General features: G+C 42.1%; 1 protein-coding gene across 6 annotated transcripts in view; it reads right to left on the bottom strand.

The window, feature by feature from the left end:
* Window positions 1-19,735, bottom strand: part of CHL1 (cell adhesion molecule L1 like) — a 216,862-nt gene that overhangs the window by 162,168 nt on the left and 34,959 nt on the right. Inside the window, exon 3 of one of the 6 annotated variants that reach the window (XM_081901385.1) lies at window positions 2,128-2,210. The exons of the other annotated variants lie outside the window; for them this stretch is intronic. The gene's annotated coding sequence lies outside the window, so the exon portion shown is untranslated. The remainder of the gene's footprint in view (window positions 1-2,127; window positions 2,211-19,735) is intronic. 6 annotated transcript variants of the gene reach the window in all.

The raw sequence follows: 19,735 nt of genomic DNA on the forward strand, positions 1-19,735 counted from the left end.
CTTCATAATAATGGCAAGTGCCTTTGTAATTTGTGCTGTAAAACAGCCAGAAAGGCTTAGACACTATTGTGGAAGGCTATGCCGAAAAAAAAGGCTTAATTTAAGATAAATAATCTGGTAATGTCAGGCCTCTTCTTTCACTAAATAAAAGTTTTGGCAATGTCATCACCAAGACAGAGCCTTTGTGTTCAATGGCCTTTTAATGTGAAACTAAGCTTTTTGAAAAATTTGAAATCTACTGCATCCCAGACAAATCTTTTCTAATGTGCAGAATAATACAAATGCCCCTCAAGTTTTAAACATGGCAACCATCACTAGAGGTGTTTTCTTTAAAAAAACAAGCAAACTTTCAACTGTCACCATTGTTCCCCTTTGAAGCAAAGGAGAGGTAGCAAAGCAGATTAAAAGCATTATTATTCAAACAAACACCACTTGACCAGAACTAAAGTACAGACCTAACCATTTCATTTTTTTTTCATAGTTCCCATGGTCTAAAAGCCATCAGAGCCAATTTCTTGATCCTATTTTTGTATATGTGGAATCATGGGGTATAGAATAGAAATTCATACAATCATCCACACAAGAAACCCTGGGTAAACCACGTATGGTCTGACATTCAAATAACCCAAAGAATAAAGAGGCATCTATTCTGAAGTGTCCAGTGCCCATAACATTATTATTGTATTTTCTTTTATTTTGAGACATTTTTACATGCGTTCATGTAAGATTCCTAAAGAGAGTTTAAAGGGAAAGAAACATTTCCCTAATTTAACACCTCAGTTATGTGCTACCACATCTATACTGGTGTGTATAATAACTGGGTACAGGATCACAGTCTTAAAACAATTCATTTGCTATGTGTTAACCGAAAACAGCCGTTTCCCATTCCTGACTTCTGATCTTACTGATTTGCCACTTATCCTCTGCAAGCCTATTCTTGCTTATTCCAGCTGCAATACTACAGCCTAGAAATATTCTGTAGCACTTCTGATTTGACTATCCAGAAAAAGTAGGAATAGGTAGACCAAGATCTTCAACTTTCTCCACATAGAAAGTGTGTTTAGTCCTCCTGGTCCCATGTTGGTTCATCCCTAAAAACAGAATGCCAAGATTTCCAGAGGGCTAGCAATGTTAGTCTGTTGCAACGGAAAACCCCCCAAAGATTTTTGTAGTATGTATGTATGTATGTAGTATTCATGGTGAGAAGAGTTTTCTTAACTTACTTTTGATTGGCCTATAGACTGGTTGATAGGGTTGCCAGATGTAGTGTTGCCAGATGATAGGGTTGCCAGAAGAGCAAAAAAAGAGGGGAACCCGAGCCACTGCCAGCCAGAGCTGGGGAAATTGGCATTCGGGGCTGCTGCCGTGCTTGCATGCCTCTTTCCCCAGGTTGGACTAGCAGTGGCTGTAGAGTGCAGAGCAGCCCAAACCCAAGCCCAAGTCTGATCCGCCGGAGCCCAAGCTGCTCCCAAATAACCCCTCCCCCCCAAAAAAAACCCCTGGACATTTCCTTTACAATCTAAAAATCCACCCAGATGGGCATGTTGCCCACCCCCAATAGAGGATATGTCCTGGTTTTCCCAGATGTATGGCAACCCTATTGGTAGATCAGGCTCCCTACAATATCAGTCCTAAGAGGTAGAGTCTTCTAACATTAAATGAATTGAATTCTGGAGGAAACAATCTCACAGCAGCCCACAAGCAAGCTACCATCTTTCTATGTATTTAGCTCATAGGCGGAAAATAAAACACAACATAGAAACACAGTGTGATTGTGCCACAATAAGATGAAGTAGACGATTCGCCTTCCTTGTCGCCTTATGCTGACAAAAATAAGCATGCTTGCTTACATATAGTGTACAGTCTGTCTTAATATGGAAGTATTTCATAATTACATGACAGAAACCCTAGAGAAATTTTCTCATTGTTTCTATCATCTTTAAATACCAAGCCTGTTAAAAATGAATTCAAATCTGTGCTTGTAATACACAGTACCCAATAGAGAAAAACTCCTATTTATTACTACTATTACAAAACATAATAATCACAATAAATATAATAATAATAATAGCATAGTTTGATTTTTCATTTGTTCAAAAAGAGCAAAGAGGATACAAATATTCTAACCAGTAATGCCAGCTCCTTCTTTTTTCCAGCCTGGGATAAGATGACACATTCAAATCTCTTTCATTCTTCTCATTTCACAGCCCCTTTAGACAAACAAAATACAAGCAATGATGGGACATTAATGCCAGACTTGTCAATATCTCTGACAGACTTTGGAGTTAGTTAGTAATAGCAATAACAAATCATCTTGTAAGGTTTATTTTTAAATTTATGTTGTATTTCATTTCTGCAGCTGGGTTTGTCTTTGGACCAGCATGCCCTCTGCCACACTGGCTTCCCATCTGGGTAATAGTTATTTATATTTAAATATTTTCAGTATTCTCAGCCTCCCTCCCCCAAGAACCTGAGGTGATATGCTTGTGAAGGACCTAGTAGCTCCCAGGGTTAATCCCACATAAGTGCTCAATAATCCTGTAGTTTTTAGCAAAATGATTAGATACTTTCATGAATACTTATAAATGGCTTTCGGCCATGATAATAAACTTGACTCTCTCCATCCAGAAGCAGCATAGGTTGGCATAGCAAATTCTGGTTATCAAAACCAGGGCCTGGCTGCCTCCCTCATGACCTGCTTGTGAACTTCTAGGATCAATACACTGGTCACTGGTGAAAATATAATACTGGATTAGATGGCACGAGGAAGCCCCAGTGTAAGACTATTTGTTCGTTTAACCCTATAGTGGTGGCATCCCTCTAAGACTGCAGATACCTCTCCAAGATCCTTTGCAACACTTGCTACCTCATCCTTAAACTCAACAATACAGTATTTGTGGTCCTCTGGATATTGTTGGACTCCAACTCCCATCAGCCCCAGCATGACCACAGGTTAAAGATGATGTGAGTGCCTTAGGGGGCTGTGTGGTTACATGAGTCAAACTAGGGATCCCTGAAGCACGTTGTAGCAACTCAACAATCCTTTTAAAAAATAGACAAGTATCTGCTAAAATTGAAAACATGTGACTCAGATTACTGTGTAATGAAAATTTCTGGATCATACAGAGAAGGGAAAGCGCCTTCTAAATTGACACAGATCTAGGTTGTAACACGGGGAAATGGTTTTATCCCAGTGCTTTGGAGGAAGAAGCAACTTTGCAGGAGGAGAATTTATGGTTCTAGAAGCCAGGAGGGGAAGAGCAGAGGGCGAGCACCTTCATGACTAGTAGCTCAAGTATATAATCACAAGTTAATTACTTCTGGTTTTTTCCACCTCTAAATCAATTTTAAGGGTGCCTAGCTACAATGTGGCATGGTTGTTGTTGTTGTTGTTGTTGTTGTTGTTGTAAAACTAGTGGCACCTCACTTATGTCTGCAATTTTCAGACTAGTTGCCCTCAAAACACTAGGGAATATTAAATTGTTCTTTTTCTACACACCATGAAGCTAGAATGGCTACCCTTACAGAAAAAAACATTGGAGTTTTCCTTCTGATACTACTACTACTACTAATTTATTATTTATACCCCGCCCATCTGGCTGGGTTTTCCCAGCCACTCTGGGCGGCTCCCGACAGAATGTTGTTGCTGCTGCTGTTGTGGTTGTTGTTAATAAAGTGATAAAATATCAAACATTAAAAACTTCCCTAAACAGGGCTGCCTTCAGGTGTCTTCTAAAAGTTAGATAGTTGTTTATTTCCTTGACATCTGGTGGGAGGGCGTTCCTTAGGATGGGCGCCACCACAGAGAAAGCCCTCTGCCTGGTTCTTTGTAACCTTACTTCACTCAGGGAGGGAACCGCCAGAAGGCCCTCGGTGCTGGACCTCAATGTCCAGGCTGAATGATGGGGGTGGAGGTGTTCCTTCAAGTATACTGGGTCGAGGCCATTTAGGGTTTTAAAGGTCAACACCAACACTTTGAACTGTGCTCAGAAATGTACTGGGCAAGACGCGTTTGCCCAAAGACATTCAAAAGTGAAGATTTTATAGATGTTTCTTTTTAAAACAAATTGCCCACAAATTGTATGAAACTTAGCAAGCTTTGCCCACTATTGAGTGGCTAGTATGCCTATAATTTTCATCCACTTCCTAGCCGTGAAATTAAAGAGACTTGGACAGAGTTAAACTGGGCAGACTATAAAGTACCTCAGATCAAGGCAGACTGTTTCCTGAAGCACCGAAGTGGCATCCATACCCATTATTGTGCCTGGTGCATATGCCTAATACACACACAGAGGTGTGTTAATACTTGTTCTCAACCTCTCTGGTCACACTGGGAAATTTTTAGATGCCAGTTCCATGTGCACATAAGAGCAAGCCAATAGTTCTGACTTTATTAATATTCATTGTTTCTCATCTTTAATAGTGCATTGTTGTTTTTAACCTGAGTCAATCGCTACCTGAAAGATAAAGCACATAGCCATTATTAGGGTGGAGACATGATGAATGGAAGATATAGCTAGCTGTTGTTTTTTCTCCCAGCTACTCACTAATCTCTTTGTCTCGTCTCAGCCTTGATAAAGTTGCTATTTCCCCAGAGAGAAGCTTCTTCCCTCAGCCTTTTCCTATCTAAAGCACAAACACTCTGACATGTCATACTGAAGTCCTTGTTGTGTGTGTGTGTGTGTGTGTGTGTATTCCGAGGCCTTGTTCATAAATCATAAAACTTCATTCAGGATTATAATTACTGTGGGTACTTGGTACAGAAAAATTAAGTATTTCATTCTAAATTATTATGGGGAACATGATCTTATTATTTCAATGTATTATTTTGGAGTATCCGAAATCACTTTGGTTAAAAATTCCTTCTTCATAAAAGAAGTTAATTCACAAAGTAAAGTATTTACTGCTTGAGCAATACGTGTATCACCAAAGCCTTTCACATGTCCTACATGTCCTACATGACATAAACCTGCCACGACTAACAGAGCAATCCAAACCGTCATTCCCCTCCAGCAGAGCTTTGCAGAGCCACATTTCCATCCACATCCTGGCTGCTCATCCTGGATGATGAGGAAGGGAAGATGATTGAGCCAGTTCCCTCTGCCATTTCCAGGCTGGTGCAGCAACTGGCTTGAGATAGGACCCAATGCTTTATGCTAGCTCCCACTTGATGGGTGGAAGGGGGAAGCTGGTGCCGATGGAGTGACTTTTGTGTCACTTCATTATTGACAGCTGGCAGGAGACTAGATCAATAAGCCAGCAGAGTTGAGCAAGCCGACATTGCAAAAAAAACAACAACAAACCACAGCCTACCATGTTGAATTTGGTTTCTTCTTTAGGGTTGAAATCCAAACTACACTTCCCTGGGAGTAAATCCAACTGTATTCAGTAGGATTTAGTTCTGAGTAGGCATCATTTAGGACACACTGAGAATCTAGGATTGTGCTATTAGTCACAAAATAATTCCTGGAAAAACCTTACAGAATATGATGAATCAAAGTGACATCACTGGCTGTAGTCCTGAAACAGAGGCAGTCCTTCTGATAAATGTTCTCTTCACCCAGTGTATACCCAGTCAATCACAATATCTGTTAGCTAACCTATTATCCTTTAGCACCAAACAATTACTATGTTTCTCCCAAGCTCAGCAACACTTCAGAGACCAGCTAACTTGCCAGGGATCTGAATAACAAGAGGAGTACTTTGGCTACCCACAAAAAAGCTTTTACACAAATTTAAAGACAATAATTTGAGACAGCATAGCTGACCTTTATACATGCATTTCCCTTCCATATCTCCATAACATGTTTGTGCTCCTAAATTAAGAGTAGAAAACATAAAAAAACTTCTCCTTGAAGAAAAATTGTGAAGAACGAATAAATATACACCCATACCCATTCTTAGCCAGCTCTTCCCAATGATTATTTGTTTTTATTTATTTATTTATTTATTTATGAAATGATAAAGCGTGTTCTCATTAAAAAGAGAGCACGTGTTGCGGATGGGGCCAGACAAAACACCCACGGTTGCCAGCCAGGCTGATTCAAGGGGCTTGGATCAGACTGGTGCCTGGTGTTACTGGGGTAAATTTGATGTTGCCAATTTAGGGGTGGGATCAGTGGTTATTTAAGCAAGGTCCACAGCATGTTCCTTTCTCTTTTGCTGTGGACACCGGATCACCCGCCCGCCCTCCCGTGATTGGGCTTCCGCTTTGACCTTGCTATGCCTGTCATGGGGTCGTTCGCATTGGTGCGGGGGCCTGGTAGGAATTTTCCTTTTGGCTGATTAGTGTGTGCCAATTGGGTTTTGCCTACTGCATAGCAAATCGTCACAACTTGTAAGGTTGGCGGTTAGGCATTGGTTAAATTGGTTGGTGGAGGGGTATGGATTGGCTGTGCCTGCCCCTCCAATGCTGCTGCTGCACGGGAATTCCGTTAAAGGAATCCAGGGGCTTACCATCCCCTTGTCCAAACCCCTGGAATCGGGTGCGGGCCGCGTAAGACCCCAAGGCGCAGGCAGGGAGGAACTGAAGGGTCTGTTTCGCAGCCCCAGTTGCCCTGCTTGTTCCTCCACACTGACTTATGCTGGAATCCGGGAGTCAGTGCTATCCCCCAAGGCGGGGGGGATAGCTAGTCATAACCAATGCCTAAGCAACCACTCAAAATTTGTATGATAATAAAGTTGTGGCCAAAATTATGCCAAAAACCTTAAACAAAAATTATGTGTGATGTGTGAGTTATTGGGGTAGGGGTGTTTTGGGGGACCTCAGCACGCAAAGCAACAAAATAATAAAAATGGTACCATTACAGTAATGGGTTGTATTCAATGCATCACTAACAAGAACATTCGGTTGGCACAAGGATTTGTCCTTGTGCACGAAATGTTCTCACCTTCTCCTTCCCTTGCACACTCCAATCTTGCAGGTGTGCTTTGGGCCTGGCATGGGGCACACAGAGAAGAGAAGGGGGCAAAATCCTGTCACAGTAGCACTAATTCTTGCATTAACACATATATTCAGTTGAATACCACCCCATAAATGTAAGCCCAAGAGCATCATTAATTCCTGGCATTAAACACCAGAAAAGACTTGTGTGCACATATATGTTTTTTTACCAATAACAAAATGTCATCACCACTGTCAGCACTCAGAGGGGAGGCAATTCCATAGAAAAGGGGCCACCACAAAGATCCTCTCCCAAGTTGTTCAGAGCAGTGGCGTAGCGTGGGGGGTGCAGGGGGGGCCAGCCACACCGGGCGCAACATCTGGGGGTTAGGGTTAGGGGGTGCAAATCCATGGGTTGGGGGCACAAATCCACGGGTTAGGGGGTGCAAATTACTTGCCTTGCCCCAGGTGCTGACAACCCACGCTACGCCACTGGTTCAGAGTGTTTTAGATTAAAACAAAACCTTGAACATAGCCCAGTAGCTCAATGGCAGCTAGTACAGCTTATTCAAGAGTAAACTTGCTACAGCATTCTCCACCAGCAGCAGCTTCCAGACCAATCTCAACTTTCATCTTTTAGGTACTCCATTTCCATTTAGTGGCCCACATCCAGACCATTACTGGCTTTGATCATTAGCTCTCATTAAGGCAAACCAAGGAGGTATCTGACTGCTACTTAATCCCATCTCTGCCAGCCTGCAATCAATTGGATGAAGCCTCCAGGAACATAGGTCGTTCCCATATACCAAGTCAGATCATTGTGATCTGTCTGGCTCTGTATTGTCTATACTGACTGGCAGTGTGGCTCCAGGATTTCAGATACATTCCCAGTTCTGGAAATACTGGGTCTTGAACCTCTGACCTTCTGAATGCAAAGCAGATGCACCACCACTCAGCTACAGCCCTTACAAGTACCACCACCCTTTGAACTGAATGGCAGTGAGAAGTATGAAAGCCCCTTAGGAAGTCTCATCAGGGAACTCTATCTCAATCTCCCTCTATGCATACATTACCTGCCTCATGAATGAATCAGTTTATACTTGGCTACTGTCACCCCATCTATTAACCAGTAAGATAAGCAGGCTTCACAGAATAACCTCAAGAGAAAGATTGCATCCCTCTATAGAAAGGCGATAACAGCCTTCCCTGTTGGCCAGAGTCACCAGCATACCAACACTGGCTGCCAGGTTCACATTGCTTCCTCTGGGAAGAGGGGTGGGACAAACCTGGCCCCCATGAATGCCACAGGTGTGACATTCATTCAGTTAATACATGCAGTATATGAATGAAAGACAGAAGTCCATAAATACAGACAAATGCACATCAGGAAGTTCTGCTTGAGACGTGGCTTCCCGATGAGTGTCCATAAGTGTGTCAGGATGTGCACCCTTCATTCATTTGTCTTTGGCGTTGGAAACAGGAGAGCAACACCGGTGAGCTACAGAAAATACAATTTCTATGTACAATTCTGATGGAGTCACTCCAGAGGGTGTCACAACTTCATTATCGCAAGAGGAGGAGATCCGGTTTTGTGGCAATTCTGCAGGAAATCAGTTTGCTCTTGCTCAGTTCAGACAGAGAAGTGCTTTCCTTTGGCGTTCCCCTGGCTGTCAGACCCAGCTAGCTAGCAAGCACAAAAGATCAATTGTTTTCTCACAACAGGGAGCTGCTGTTCTATGGCAGTGAAGTCTACCTGCTTACTGGAGTCAAGGGCACCCTTTGACTATTTCACAAAGAGCCACAGCAGATGATGCTGAGGGTTCCCTATGATGCGCTGGCAGTTTTCTTGATGTGGGGGCAGAAGAATGTTTTCTCATTACTACTATAGGCATCAATTGTCTTGCAAAGCATCCGCATGGCCAGCTCTGGGATGAAGTGTGTTTGCAGCTGCGATGAACCATCCCCCCACCACCAACAGCCACATTTAGTAAGTTATTGCAAAGGGCAGCTTCCAGAAACAATGAATTCCTTGATAGAATCCACTGTTTTCAGAACTTGCCTGAAAAATTGCCCTGCTGCTCTGTTGTCTAGAGGAAAATGCTTATACTCTTATTTATATGTGTTGGTTACGAGCAGTAAAGGTAATGCCCTAAAGACTCTGAACGATTAAACAAAGGCAGAAAGTAAATTTGCATTTGTTGCACCATTGAGTCTATGCCATGAATTGGAGTCATGCTGCCTCCTCTTCAGTTCCTTGCTTTGCAATCACACTCATTTTTATTAGAAATTTCTCACTGTGCCTTCAATTTTCTAGAGGGTCAAAGGGTTTGGATCAGTCAGCAGCTGAGGACAGAAAAGTTTTATTAATGTCGACATATTCACTGGGCAGGAGTCTATGTTCTGTCTGACCCAGAGGTTGCCTAGAAAAGAAGGATGGGGGAATAGGGTACAGTAGTAGCAAAGTTAGCCATGTGAGAAGCTGGCCAAATACCCAGTGCAGAAGATGACTGAAAAACACAATGCCTGATACTTATCAGAGTTATAGATGCTTGCAATAGCATATGTGTATTCTCAAGTCCAAGCTGATCCCTAGAGAGCCTTTCAGTAGTGGCACCCAGTTATTAAGCAGTATTCCTAGAGTAATTGACCTAATGCCATATTAGTGTTTGCCCACACCACCACCACCAATTAAGCCTTGTGTTCTGGTTCTCTTGTCCATGTTTTAATTGTGTTTAAGTTTTAATAGTTTCATGCTGCATTTCAACTCTTTTATTTGTTTTGTATGCTGCCCAGGTAACTTGTATTATGGGGCAATTATAAAAATGCAACAAAATTAAGACTTTGCAAACTCAAACACTTCAAAAGAAGTGTTCCACTGTAGATTTGCAGATGACACCAAGCTGGGGTGAGTAGCTAATGCCTCAGAAGACAGAATGGGCCCAAGCTAACAAAATGAATTTTCACGGGGACAAATGTAAGGTTACACACTCAGACAAAGCGTGTTCTCCCTAACCAGAGAGCACGTGTTGCGGTTGGGGAAACATGCCACCCTGCCATGACTAGGCAGATTTGAGAAAAAACCCAAGCCTTCTAAAGGGTTAAGATTGGGTTGCTGGGGAGTTTTGAATGTTGCCAATTCAGAGGAGGGGTTAGAGTCTATAAATATAGGGGGCCAGACGTTGGACTTCCTCTTGGCCGTTTTGCTTCGGATCACCCGCCCTCCCTCCCTTTAATAGGGGGGTTTTCTTGATCGCTTGACCTTGCTATGCCTGTCATGGTGTCATCTGCCTTGGTGCGGGGGCACGGTAGGAATTTTTCCATCTGGCTGATTGGCTGGTGCCATTTGGTTTTCGCCTACTGCGTAGCAAATCGTCACAACTTGTAAGGTTGGCGGTTAGGCATTGGTTAAAGTGGTGCTTGGAGGGGTAAGTGCCTACCCCTCCAAATGATGTGAAGGGAATCCCATTAAAGGAATCCAGGGGCTTGCCATTCTTTTCGTCCTTGTCCCTGGCATCGGACTTGGGCCGTGCAAGCCCCACAGGAACATGAGGGTGAGAAGTGAGGGACTGATGCCCAGCTTCATTTTCTCACCCAATACTTGTTTCCCACTCTGGCTTCCGCTGGTGTCCGGAATGCCAGCTCTGTCCCTGAGGGCATGGACAGATAGTCATAACCAATGCCTAAGCAACCACTCACATATTTTGTATTGAATAAAGTTGTGGCCAAAATTATGCCAAAAACCTAAACAAAAATTATGTGTGAAGTGTGAATTATTTGGGGGTGGCAATTGTGGGACTCAACACGCAAAAAGAACCTGATGCAAAAATACAAGATTGGGGACACCTGGCTTACATGTGAAAAGGATCTAGGGGGCTTGGTGGACCACAAGCTGAACAGGAGTCAACAGGGGAGCTCCAAGACAGCAGGAGTGGCTTTGCAGGTGTCTTCACACCTGCAGGTACCAATGTTGTCAACCTGAGTTCCCCTGAGAGCACCACCCTGTCCCATCCCAGCAAACACAACTCTGTCCCCTTTCATGCATCCCCAATAGTAACACGTAAAATTAATCCAGATCCTTCCTCAAAAACTTTGAATGGAACCTGCTATTCAAGTTCTACCTGTCTTTTTTTCACTTCCAACAAAATTACAGCTCAGATCAGATGCATATCAAGGAAAAGGATAGCTGCTCCACTGACTCAACAGAAAAATATGATCACTCTTTTTGGAATGACATAGAAATCTGCATCAACAGAATATCATACAATGTTAAAATTTCAGCAAATTTATAAATATTGCAAAGGCACATGAATCAGCCAGTGTTGTGAATAAGGCTAATGTCCTTGAAAGAGAAAACACTTGAGTGAAATATCATTATTATTATTCCAACTAAAGAATGTGAACACAAAGGACAGGATATCATGATTGGGGCCTCCATATTGACAACAACAACTACAAAAACAAAAAAATCAAGGAATGAATTAGGAGAGGACAAAAGATGAAGACGGCAGTCTGAGGAACTGGCATCACACATTTGCATTATGAATGCAAGCTATAATTGCAGAGCTGCCACTCAGCTGACAGGATTTTCATATCTTTAAATATTGTGATGATTCAGTCTTTAATAATTACAGCTGGAAAGTTATATTGCTTGAAAAGAGAAACTAAAAATGAACTTATCATTTTTCATTGAAATAGTATGGGAAACTAGAATGCAGTAGGAATCCTAATTACCTGAAACCACTGGTTATCTTTGAAAATGATTTCCGCCACCCCCCTTCTTTTGTCATGTCCTTTTAAAAGACTGGATTATGTGTGAAATACTATTTCATAGGGAGGGGGGATTAAATATCTCTTTTGAAAAACTCACAATGCCTGCATGCAATTATTTATATAAGAAAAGCCCTGTTTTTCTTATATAACATGTACAGAGGAGGACAATTAAGATGTTCAAGTGTCTAGAAGCCAAGCCTTATGAGGAACAGTTGAAGGAGATGGGTATGTTTAGCCTGGAAAAGAGGAGTAGGCATGATCCTACTCCTACACTGTTCTAGGTTGCATCAACAGAAGTATAGTGTCCAGATCAATGGAAGTAATCGTACCACTCTATTCTGCCTTGGTCAGACCACAGCAAAGAGAGAGAGAGAGAAATCACATAAAGAACCAGGATCACAAATTTCTGATAATATGATTAATAATATGCCAATAAAACCACCACGGTTGATTGTGTTGCTCTGATTAATGGCCCACTCATGCTATTCAGGTAAAAAAAAAAATTGTACTTCTGATTTTTAATTAAAGGAAATTTATGCTTCTGCTATCAAACCCTGGCCTAATTTCAATAGCCCATTAGAGGAACATTATAAAGAGCCCAAGTTTTCCTATTTATATTATGTCTAATCCTTAATGTCCCACATCCTTGGCAGATTAAGTCAAAGCTTTGTGAAATTTCAAGTTTGCTTTAAAAAGGGGGGGGAGAGAGAAAAAAAGCTTGGGTTGACCAGGAGCTTACAGTCCTCAAACTTTTCTAGACACATCTAATTAAAATCAGATAGGAAAAGCACATGGCTCAGGGTGCAAACTGAGTACGTCACTTACTGAAGGCTCTTGTTAGATTAGGCCTCCCTAGTTTAGATTCTATCCAGATCCCACCTGCTTTTAATCTATTCCGGCAGGGACAGATATTCTTTCCCCAGAACATAGCAGTCATCTATTTAATTTACCAGATTAATATGACAGATGACATAGCCCAAATCTCTGACATGCACACTTGCAAAAATAATTTATAGTACAGTAACTTGTAATGCTGCTGCTAACAAGCATACTTTTAATCTTCCACTTACTCCTGACAAACGGAGCTGTAAAAATGAAAGGAGCCTTGGTGTTAAATGCATTTGGATAAGCAGGAAGAACTAAAACTCATGGCTTTATTTGCTCTATTATCTTAGCCAGTGGCTTGAGGAACTAAGCACATCAATGACCCAAGCAAGTGCTTGTATAATGAGAGGAAATTAGCTTGCCATCCAGAACATTCTCCCCAGCATAGTTGGGTCTTCCCCTATTTTCCAAAGACAGTGCCAGATTTACAGAAGTTGTCCCGGTTTCAGATTTGATCCCGGAATATCCCACTTTTCCTTAGGACATCCCTATTTTTATCGGAGAAATGTTGGAGGATATGGAGTTATGCAACTCCGTAGCCAAAGAGATAAATAGCTATGTAACCTTTAGAGGACATCTGAAGGCAGCCCTTTATAGGGAAGTTTGTTTAAAAAATGTTTAATGTTTTATTATGTTTTTATGTAGGTTGGAAGCTGTTCAGAGTGGCTGGGGAAACCCAGTCAGATGGCTTATAAATAATAAATTATTATTAAAAGGTAAAGGGACCCATGACCATTAGGTCCAGTCGTGGCCGACTCTGGGGTTACGGCGCTCATCTTGCTTTATTGGCTGAGGGAGCCGGCGTACGGCTTCTGAGTCATATGGCCAGCATGACTAAGCCGCTTCTGGTGAAATAGAGCAGCACATGGAAACGCCGTTTACCTTCCCACCGCATCAGTACCTATTTATCTACTTGCACTTTGACGTGGTTTCAAACTGCCAGGTTGGCAGGAGCAGGGACCGAGCAACGGGAGCTCACCCCTTCGCGGGGATTTGAACCTCCGACCTTCTGATCGGCAAGTCCTAGGCTCTGTGGTATAACCCACAGCGCCACCCATGTCCCACGTAAATTATTATTACTAAATAATAAATAAATTACTATATATTATTACTAAATAATAAAATTATTATTAGAATAGGATACCCTTATTTTCATCAGAGAAATGTTGGAAGGTATGTAGTGCTGGTGCTTTTGAATGGGAACATGAACTCAGCTTCCATGCACAGTGGGTCTTGGCTCTCCATATACCCAACATGCAGAATCTGAATGGGGCACTGCATATTGGGTGATTTGATTGCGGCCAGCCACCGTACATTGGAGGTGACCATCTCTCATTCAAAAGGATAGTACATTACACTACCCATCCAACACATCTAATCATCCAGGTACTTTGTTGAGATGAGGGCACTTGGGTGAATGAGTGTTGACTGGCAGTAGTCAGCAGGGTTGGACTAGTGGGGGGTCATTATAAGATCCTGGTTTCCACAGGGCTTTGACTATCAGAAGGGCATGGCTCACTACACAGATCTTCCACAGTCGAAAGACCAAGCCAAACCAATTCATGCCATGGATAAAGGTAAAGGTAAAGGACCCCTGACAGTTAAGTCCAGACACGAACGACTCTGGGGTTGAGGCACTCATCTCGCTTTAATGGCCGAGGGAACCAACATTTGTCTGCAAACAGTTTTTCCAGGTCATGTGGCCAGTATGACTAAGCCGCCTCTGGTGAAACCAGAGCAGCGCACGGAAACACCGTTTACCTTCCCGCCAGAGCGCTACCTATTTATCTACTTGCACTTTGACGTGCTTTCAAACTGCTAGGTTGGCAAGAGCTGGAACAGAGCAACGGGAGGTCACCCTGTCACGGGGATTTGAACCGCTGACCTTCCGATCGCCAAGCTCTAGGCTCAGTGGTTTAGACCACAGCGCTACATAGATTTCACATAATCATTTTTAGGTTGAAAGTTCTAATAGGACCAGGCCAGGGGGGTGGGGTGGGATTTGCATGCAAAAGGTCCTAGCTTCAATATACAGCATCCCCAGGTAGGATGCCTGCCTGAAGTCCTGGAAAACTGCTGCTGGTCAAAGCACAGTCAATATGGTGTTGGACCGTAGAACTGGGGAGTTCAAATCTCCACTCAGCCATGAAGCTCAATGGGTGGATTTGGGCCAGTCACGGTCTCTCAGCCAATTATGAGACTTAGAGTTGGTATAGAATTGGGGAAGGCGGGAGAGAAAAAACATGTGTACCATCTTGAACTTCATGGAGGAAAGCTGGGGTGTAAATTAATAATAAATAGCACAGAGCAGTGATCTGATAGGAAGCTACATGGTTCTCAGTGTTGCTAACTGCACTGAATAAGCAGCAACTGGTTTTCATTCCTCTGTACTGTCATTTCTTTCGCTTATCTGCTGCTTCTTTATCGCCAGTTTTCTATTGATTAAGACTTATTTCACTTTCCTAGAGTAGTCCCAGTATAATTTAAAACCTTATTATATTTCAGTTGCATATTAACAGTGCTAAATATTGACATCAGGCTGGCATTCTCACTGTACTTTTTTCAACATCTGCTAAAAACCATTTTTGATTAGGCAAGCCTACAAATCTATGTACAAGGTTGATGGGTGTTTTTATATATATATATATATATATATATATATATATATATATATATATATATATATACCTCATAGTTTAATTATTTTGAGTGTTTTATATACCTGTTTTATGGATGACCATTTTTATCCATTCTTTTTGTAAAACACTTGGAGGTTTTATTTTTACATCCATGTGGTATGCAAAATTTTAATAAATAAATAAATAAATAATTTTATTTTTAAAATAAATAATACTAGTTAGCTTATCATTTATTCCCCCCTCCTCCCACAGCCATCCCAGTGTTCATCTCAAAGGAACCAAACAATTCTTTCCACCTGCCTTCACTGAATTCTTTCCATTGCAATATACATTGTGTGGAGCGGCAAAAATAAATTCCTCTGCAAGTGGATAATACATTGCAGTGAACATCAAGATTTATCACACCTCTGCAGAAACCAGAAACTGTCAGGAGTTGCCTCTGTCAATATTTACCCCTTGGGTCAATAAATTCTGACAGTCAATTAAAGTCAGTACACTCAATTGACAGTACGGCTGCTTGGACTCACCTGAGGTTAGGATTTGGTGAAGTAAGTATCTGCTTATATTGGCTGGAATGATTTTGAATTTAGAATCCCTCTAGCGTAGAGAGAACACCTCTGTTCAATTTGACTAGCATTACAATCCATAAATCCGTTTAACAGTTAGTATTTGCTAACAGTTGGTGGGCAATATGCACGTAACCTGTATGCAAATTGAAGAGCACAAATTTTGCTTTAAAGAGCATGCCTGCCCCCTTTACATCTGCTGCAAAGTAGGTTGTTTTACAGTGGTTTTTGCATTCATTTGCATAATAGATTGGTTTCAGACACACGTATTTAGGTTATAAACACCAGCGTTTTAGTGACTAAAAAGACATTAAATGCCATGCAGTCTAGAAATGGCCAAATGTATAAGTAGAATAGACCGATGTAGCTCTGAAGTCCTTAAATCAATATGAACAGTTTAACTGTTGACTGAAAAGTCTGATTTGCATTAAATCTAAACCATCTAAGAAATGCTACTTTTGCATGGCTATGGACATGGGGATGGACTGCAGCTTCAACCCCCAGCATCTCCAGGTACGACCAATAAAGACTCCAACCGGAAGCCCTGGAGATAGAGACTCCAACCTTAAGCTGCCAATCAGTGTAGACAATACAGTGGTACCTCAGGTTACGTAGGCTTCAGGTTACATACGCTTCAGGTTACAGACTCCGCTAACCCAGAAATAATGCTTCAGGTTAAGAACTTTGCTTCAGGATGAGAACAGAAATCATGCTTTGGCGGTGCAGCGGCAGCAGGAGGCCCCATTAGCTAAAGTGGTGCTTCAGGTTAAGAACAGTTGCAGCTTAAGAACGGACCTCTGAAGTACTTAACCCGAGGTACCACTGTACTGAGCTAGATGAGCCTGTGATCTGACTTGGTATAAATCAACTTCCTTTGCAAGAATCTTTCTTCCAGCTGTGTAATTCTGAACTTCTATAGCAAAGTCGGTTTTCTCAGCCACCGGCCCGCAAATCTCATGTATCTTACAGTCCCTCCTACGCTTCATCTCCCAAGCCTCTGAGGTAATCCTTCTCACTCCCTCAGCCTCTTTTGTCATGCCACCCTGGCCTGATAGTTTCCTCACACCTCTTGCCTATCCTGTTGTCATGCTTTGATAGTGGAAAGTGACTGCTGCTCAAGACATTTTGCTGCCTGAAGCAGAATAGCATACAATGTGCAGATACATAGTTAGTTCCTGGGTCCAGAGGATTGGGCTGTTCTTATTCTTATTATGTATTTTGTGGTTTTATATCTTGATTTTATTCTGTGAATCGTCCTGACACCGCCGGGTATAGGGCAGTATATTAATAATACAGTGGTACCTCGGGTTAAGTACTTAATTCGTTCCGGAGGTCCATACTTAACCTGAAACTGTTCTTAACCTGAAGCACCACTTTAGCTAATGGGGCCTCCTGCTGCTGCCGTGCTGCTGGCGCACAATTTCTGTTCTCATCCTGAAGCAAAGTTCTTAACCCGAGGTAGTATTTCTGGGTTAGCGGAGTCTGTAACCTGAAGCGTATGTAACCTGAAGTGTATGTAACCTGAGGTACCACTGTAATAATAATAATACTTGAAGACTGAGAAGTAAGCAGGGCTCCATGTCTGCATTACTTAAATGAAGTTGTTCATGCATTTCCTATGTTTCTGGTAATGTGCAAGTGTCTACCTTACAGTCTTCACTCTCAGAGAAGCATTGTAGGCATCACTACCTGACACATTTTAAGGAGCTCTGCATGAGGCTGCCCTTGAAAATGTTTTGGAAGCTGTAGCTGCCACTAGGGTGCTAGTGAGCAACACCGGCTGGGCACATGTTACATCAATTCTTAATGACCTGCACCAGTTGCTGGTGTGCTTCCAAGCCCAGTTCAAGGTGCTTCCCAGAATACACACCTGTTTCAGGTTCTGTTAGCACAATTGTCAGATTGCTTGTGACACTTCCAGGGAGATTTTGACAGTGGTTTCCGCCCCCCCTTCCCTCCCCACCCATGTTCGACTTGAGCAGTAAAGGATGTTTGGCAGCTTGACTTGATCTGAAGTTTAGGGAATAAAAATTTAGCTCTTTCTTACGAAGTGTTCCTGACTGCAGGTAAAGAATACAATCCTCTCTCCGGTTATATAAAGGAGAGATCATTAAAAGCTGGCAGCATCTGCAGTAAAGCAATTCAAAGTTTCTTTCTGAACAGAAACTTTAGACTCTGGACTTCGAGGTCTTACAGGAATTGGGGTGTTCTTTAGACGGAAGTACATATTACTTCAATTGTGGCATCTGAATATAGACTGCATTTTTAATCAAGACTTATATTGGCTTATATCTTGATCAGGTTCCTAAATTAAATGGGCTTAGATTTTCAAAGGTTTCATGCCAGGCAGAAAAAAAACCTTGGCAAGAGGTTTTCTCCTAAGACAAGAGGGCCCCATTGATGGGAAATTACATATGCTGCCCCAAGGCTGAAAAAACACTATTAAGAATGGGTAAATAGTAAAATAATACCAATGTGCCTCCCAGTAAAATGAGCCATATCTTCTTCCTAAGGTTGAAAGGCCAAGAGCAAATGGTTTTGAAAAACAACTGGCTGGAGAAGGGGGGGAGTGTAAACAGGGGAAGAGACTTTTTCTTCACTTTTTATTTTGAGGCTGTAAACTGTTCCTTCCTTTTACTTTGAGGAGATTTATCCTTCTAAAAAGCTATATATGATAATGTATGAAATATATTAGCTTAAATATATTGGCTTAAATGTAATTATGCAAAGGATTTAAGAAATGCTAGATTCATAGAGTCATATTGCAATAGGAGACCAGAGGGGCAAATGAGCCTAGCCCCCCCTTGCCAGACAGGAGACGCCATCGAACACTTCTGATATATAGTTGTCAGGCATTTGTTTAAAAGACCCTCAAATGAAGGAGATCTTTCAATGTTGATGTGAACTCAAGATCCTTGACATCTGTTGAACATAAAAATGTAAGATTAAACATTTGTTTTAGAAGGCAATAGGGCAAGAGGTGAGCTGGTAATTAAGATTCCATGTAAGATATATTATTACTTATATGTCAAATATATAGCTCTTTGTCTCCCTTATAAGGATAGGAGGATATGGGTGTATCTTTTTGTGATTAGTTATAGCAATCAGCCAATAGGAAATCCAACCAGGCTGATTGAACAGAGGCAGCCCCAGGAGGAGCAAAGGGGGCTGGATTAAGGGAATATAAGTGCTGGCCATAATGGCAGGAGGCAGGCCAGAGCTTGGTAACCATATACCACTGAGCCTCTCATTTATTTGTCTGACAAATAAATTATTATTTTAATTTCTCTGTTGCTGCGTTGAATATTTCATTCCAGCTAAGCGTTAACCACAAGCAGGGTGCTACATTTTATGGTGCCGTGACTCGGATAAGTGGTCTGCTGGAACGCAGCCCCTTCGCCCTATTGGACAGGGTACAAGAGAGAGGATCTCTAAACTGCTTCCCAGCGCGCACTGGTAAATTTTTCCAGGGGGAACGCAGAAGTCTCGTCTGTCTGATACCCTGCCCACTGACGGCGACGGACCGGGGGGGACCAGAGAAATAAACAGGCAACCAGCTAAGGGTAAGTGCACTAAGGGGTTTTGGCCCTCCAATTAATTGGGAGGAAGAGAAGTCCTGATCAAACTTCTGCGTCTCAGTAAAGGGGAACTGAGTACGCTAGGTGGCTGGGTACATCAGATGGTGATCTGGTGTAGGGCAAAGGGAAGATTGGGAGGTAGAGTGTGGTTGAAGTATCTAGTGCATTGCATGTGTGAGAAAGTACAATGTGTAGCTGACCTAAGTGTGGAGTGAGTACTACTTCGTTTCCCAGTAAGGCGTGTGTGTGAGTGACTGAGTGGATACTTCACAGGGCCATACAATGGGAGTTGGGGGTTCAAAGGGGGAAATACACCTCTTGAATGTATGTTAAATAATTTTAAGAAAGCCTTCTCAGGGGCATATGGAGTCAAAATGACGCCAGAGCGCTTGAGAACGTTATGTGAATTAGGGT

The sequence above is a fragment of the Podarcis melisellensis genome, assembly GCF_964234715.1.
Source record: "Podarcis melisellensis genome assembly, chromosome: 2".
Classification (NCBI taxonomy): Eukaryota; Metazoa; Chordata; class Lepidosauria; order Squamata; family Lacertidae; genus Podarcis; species Podarcis melisellensis.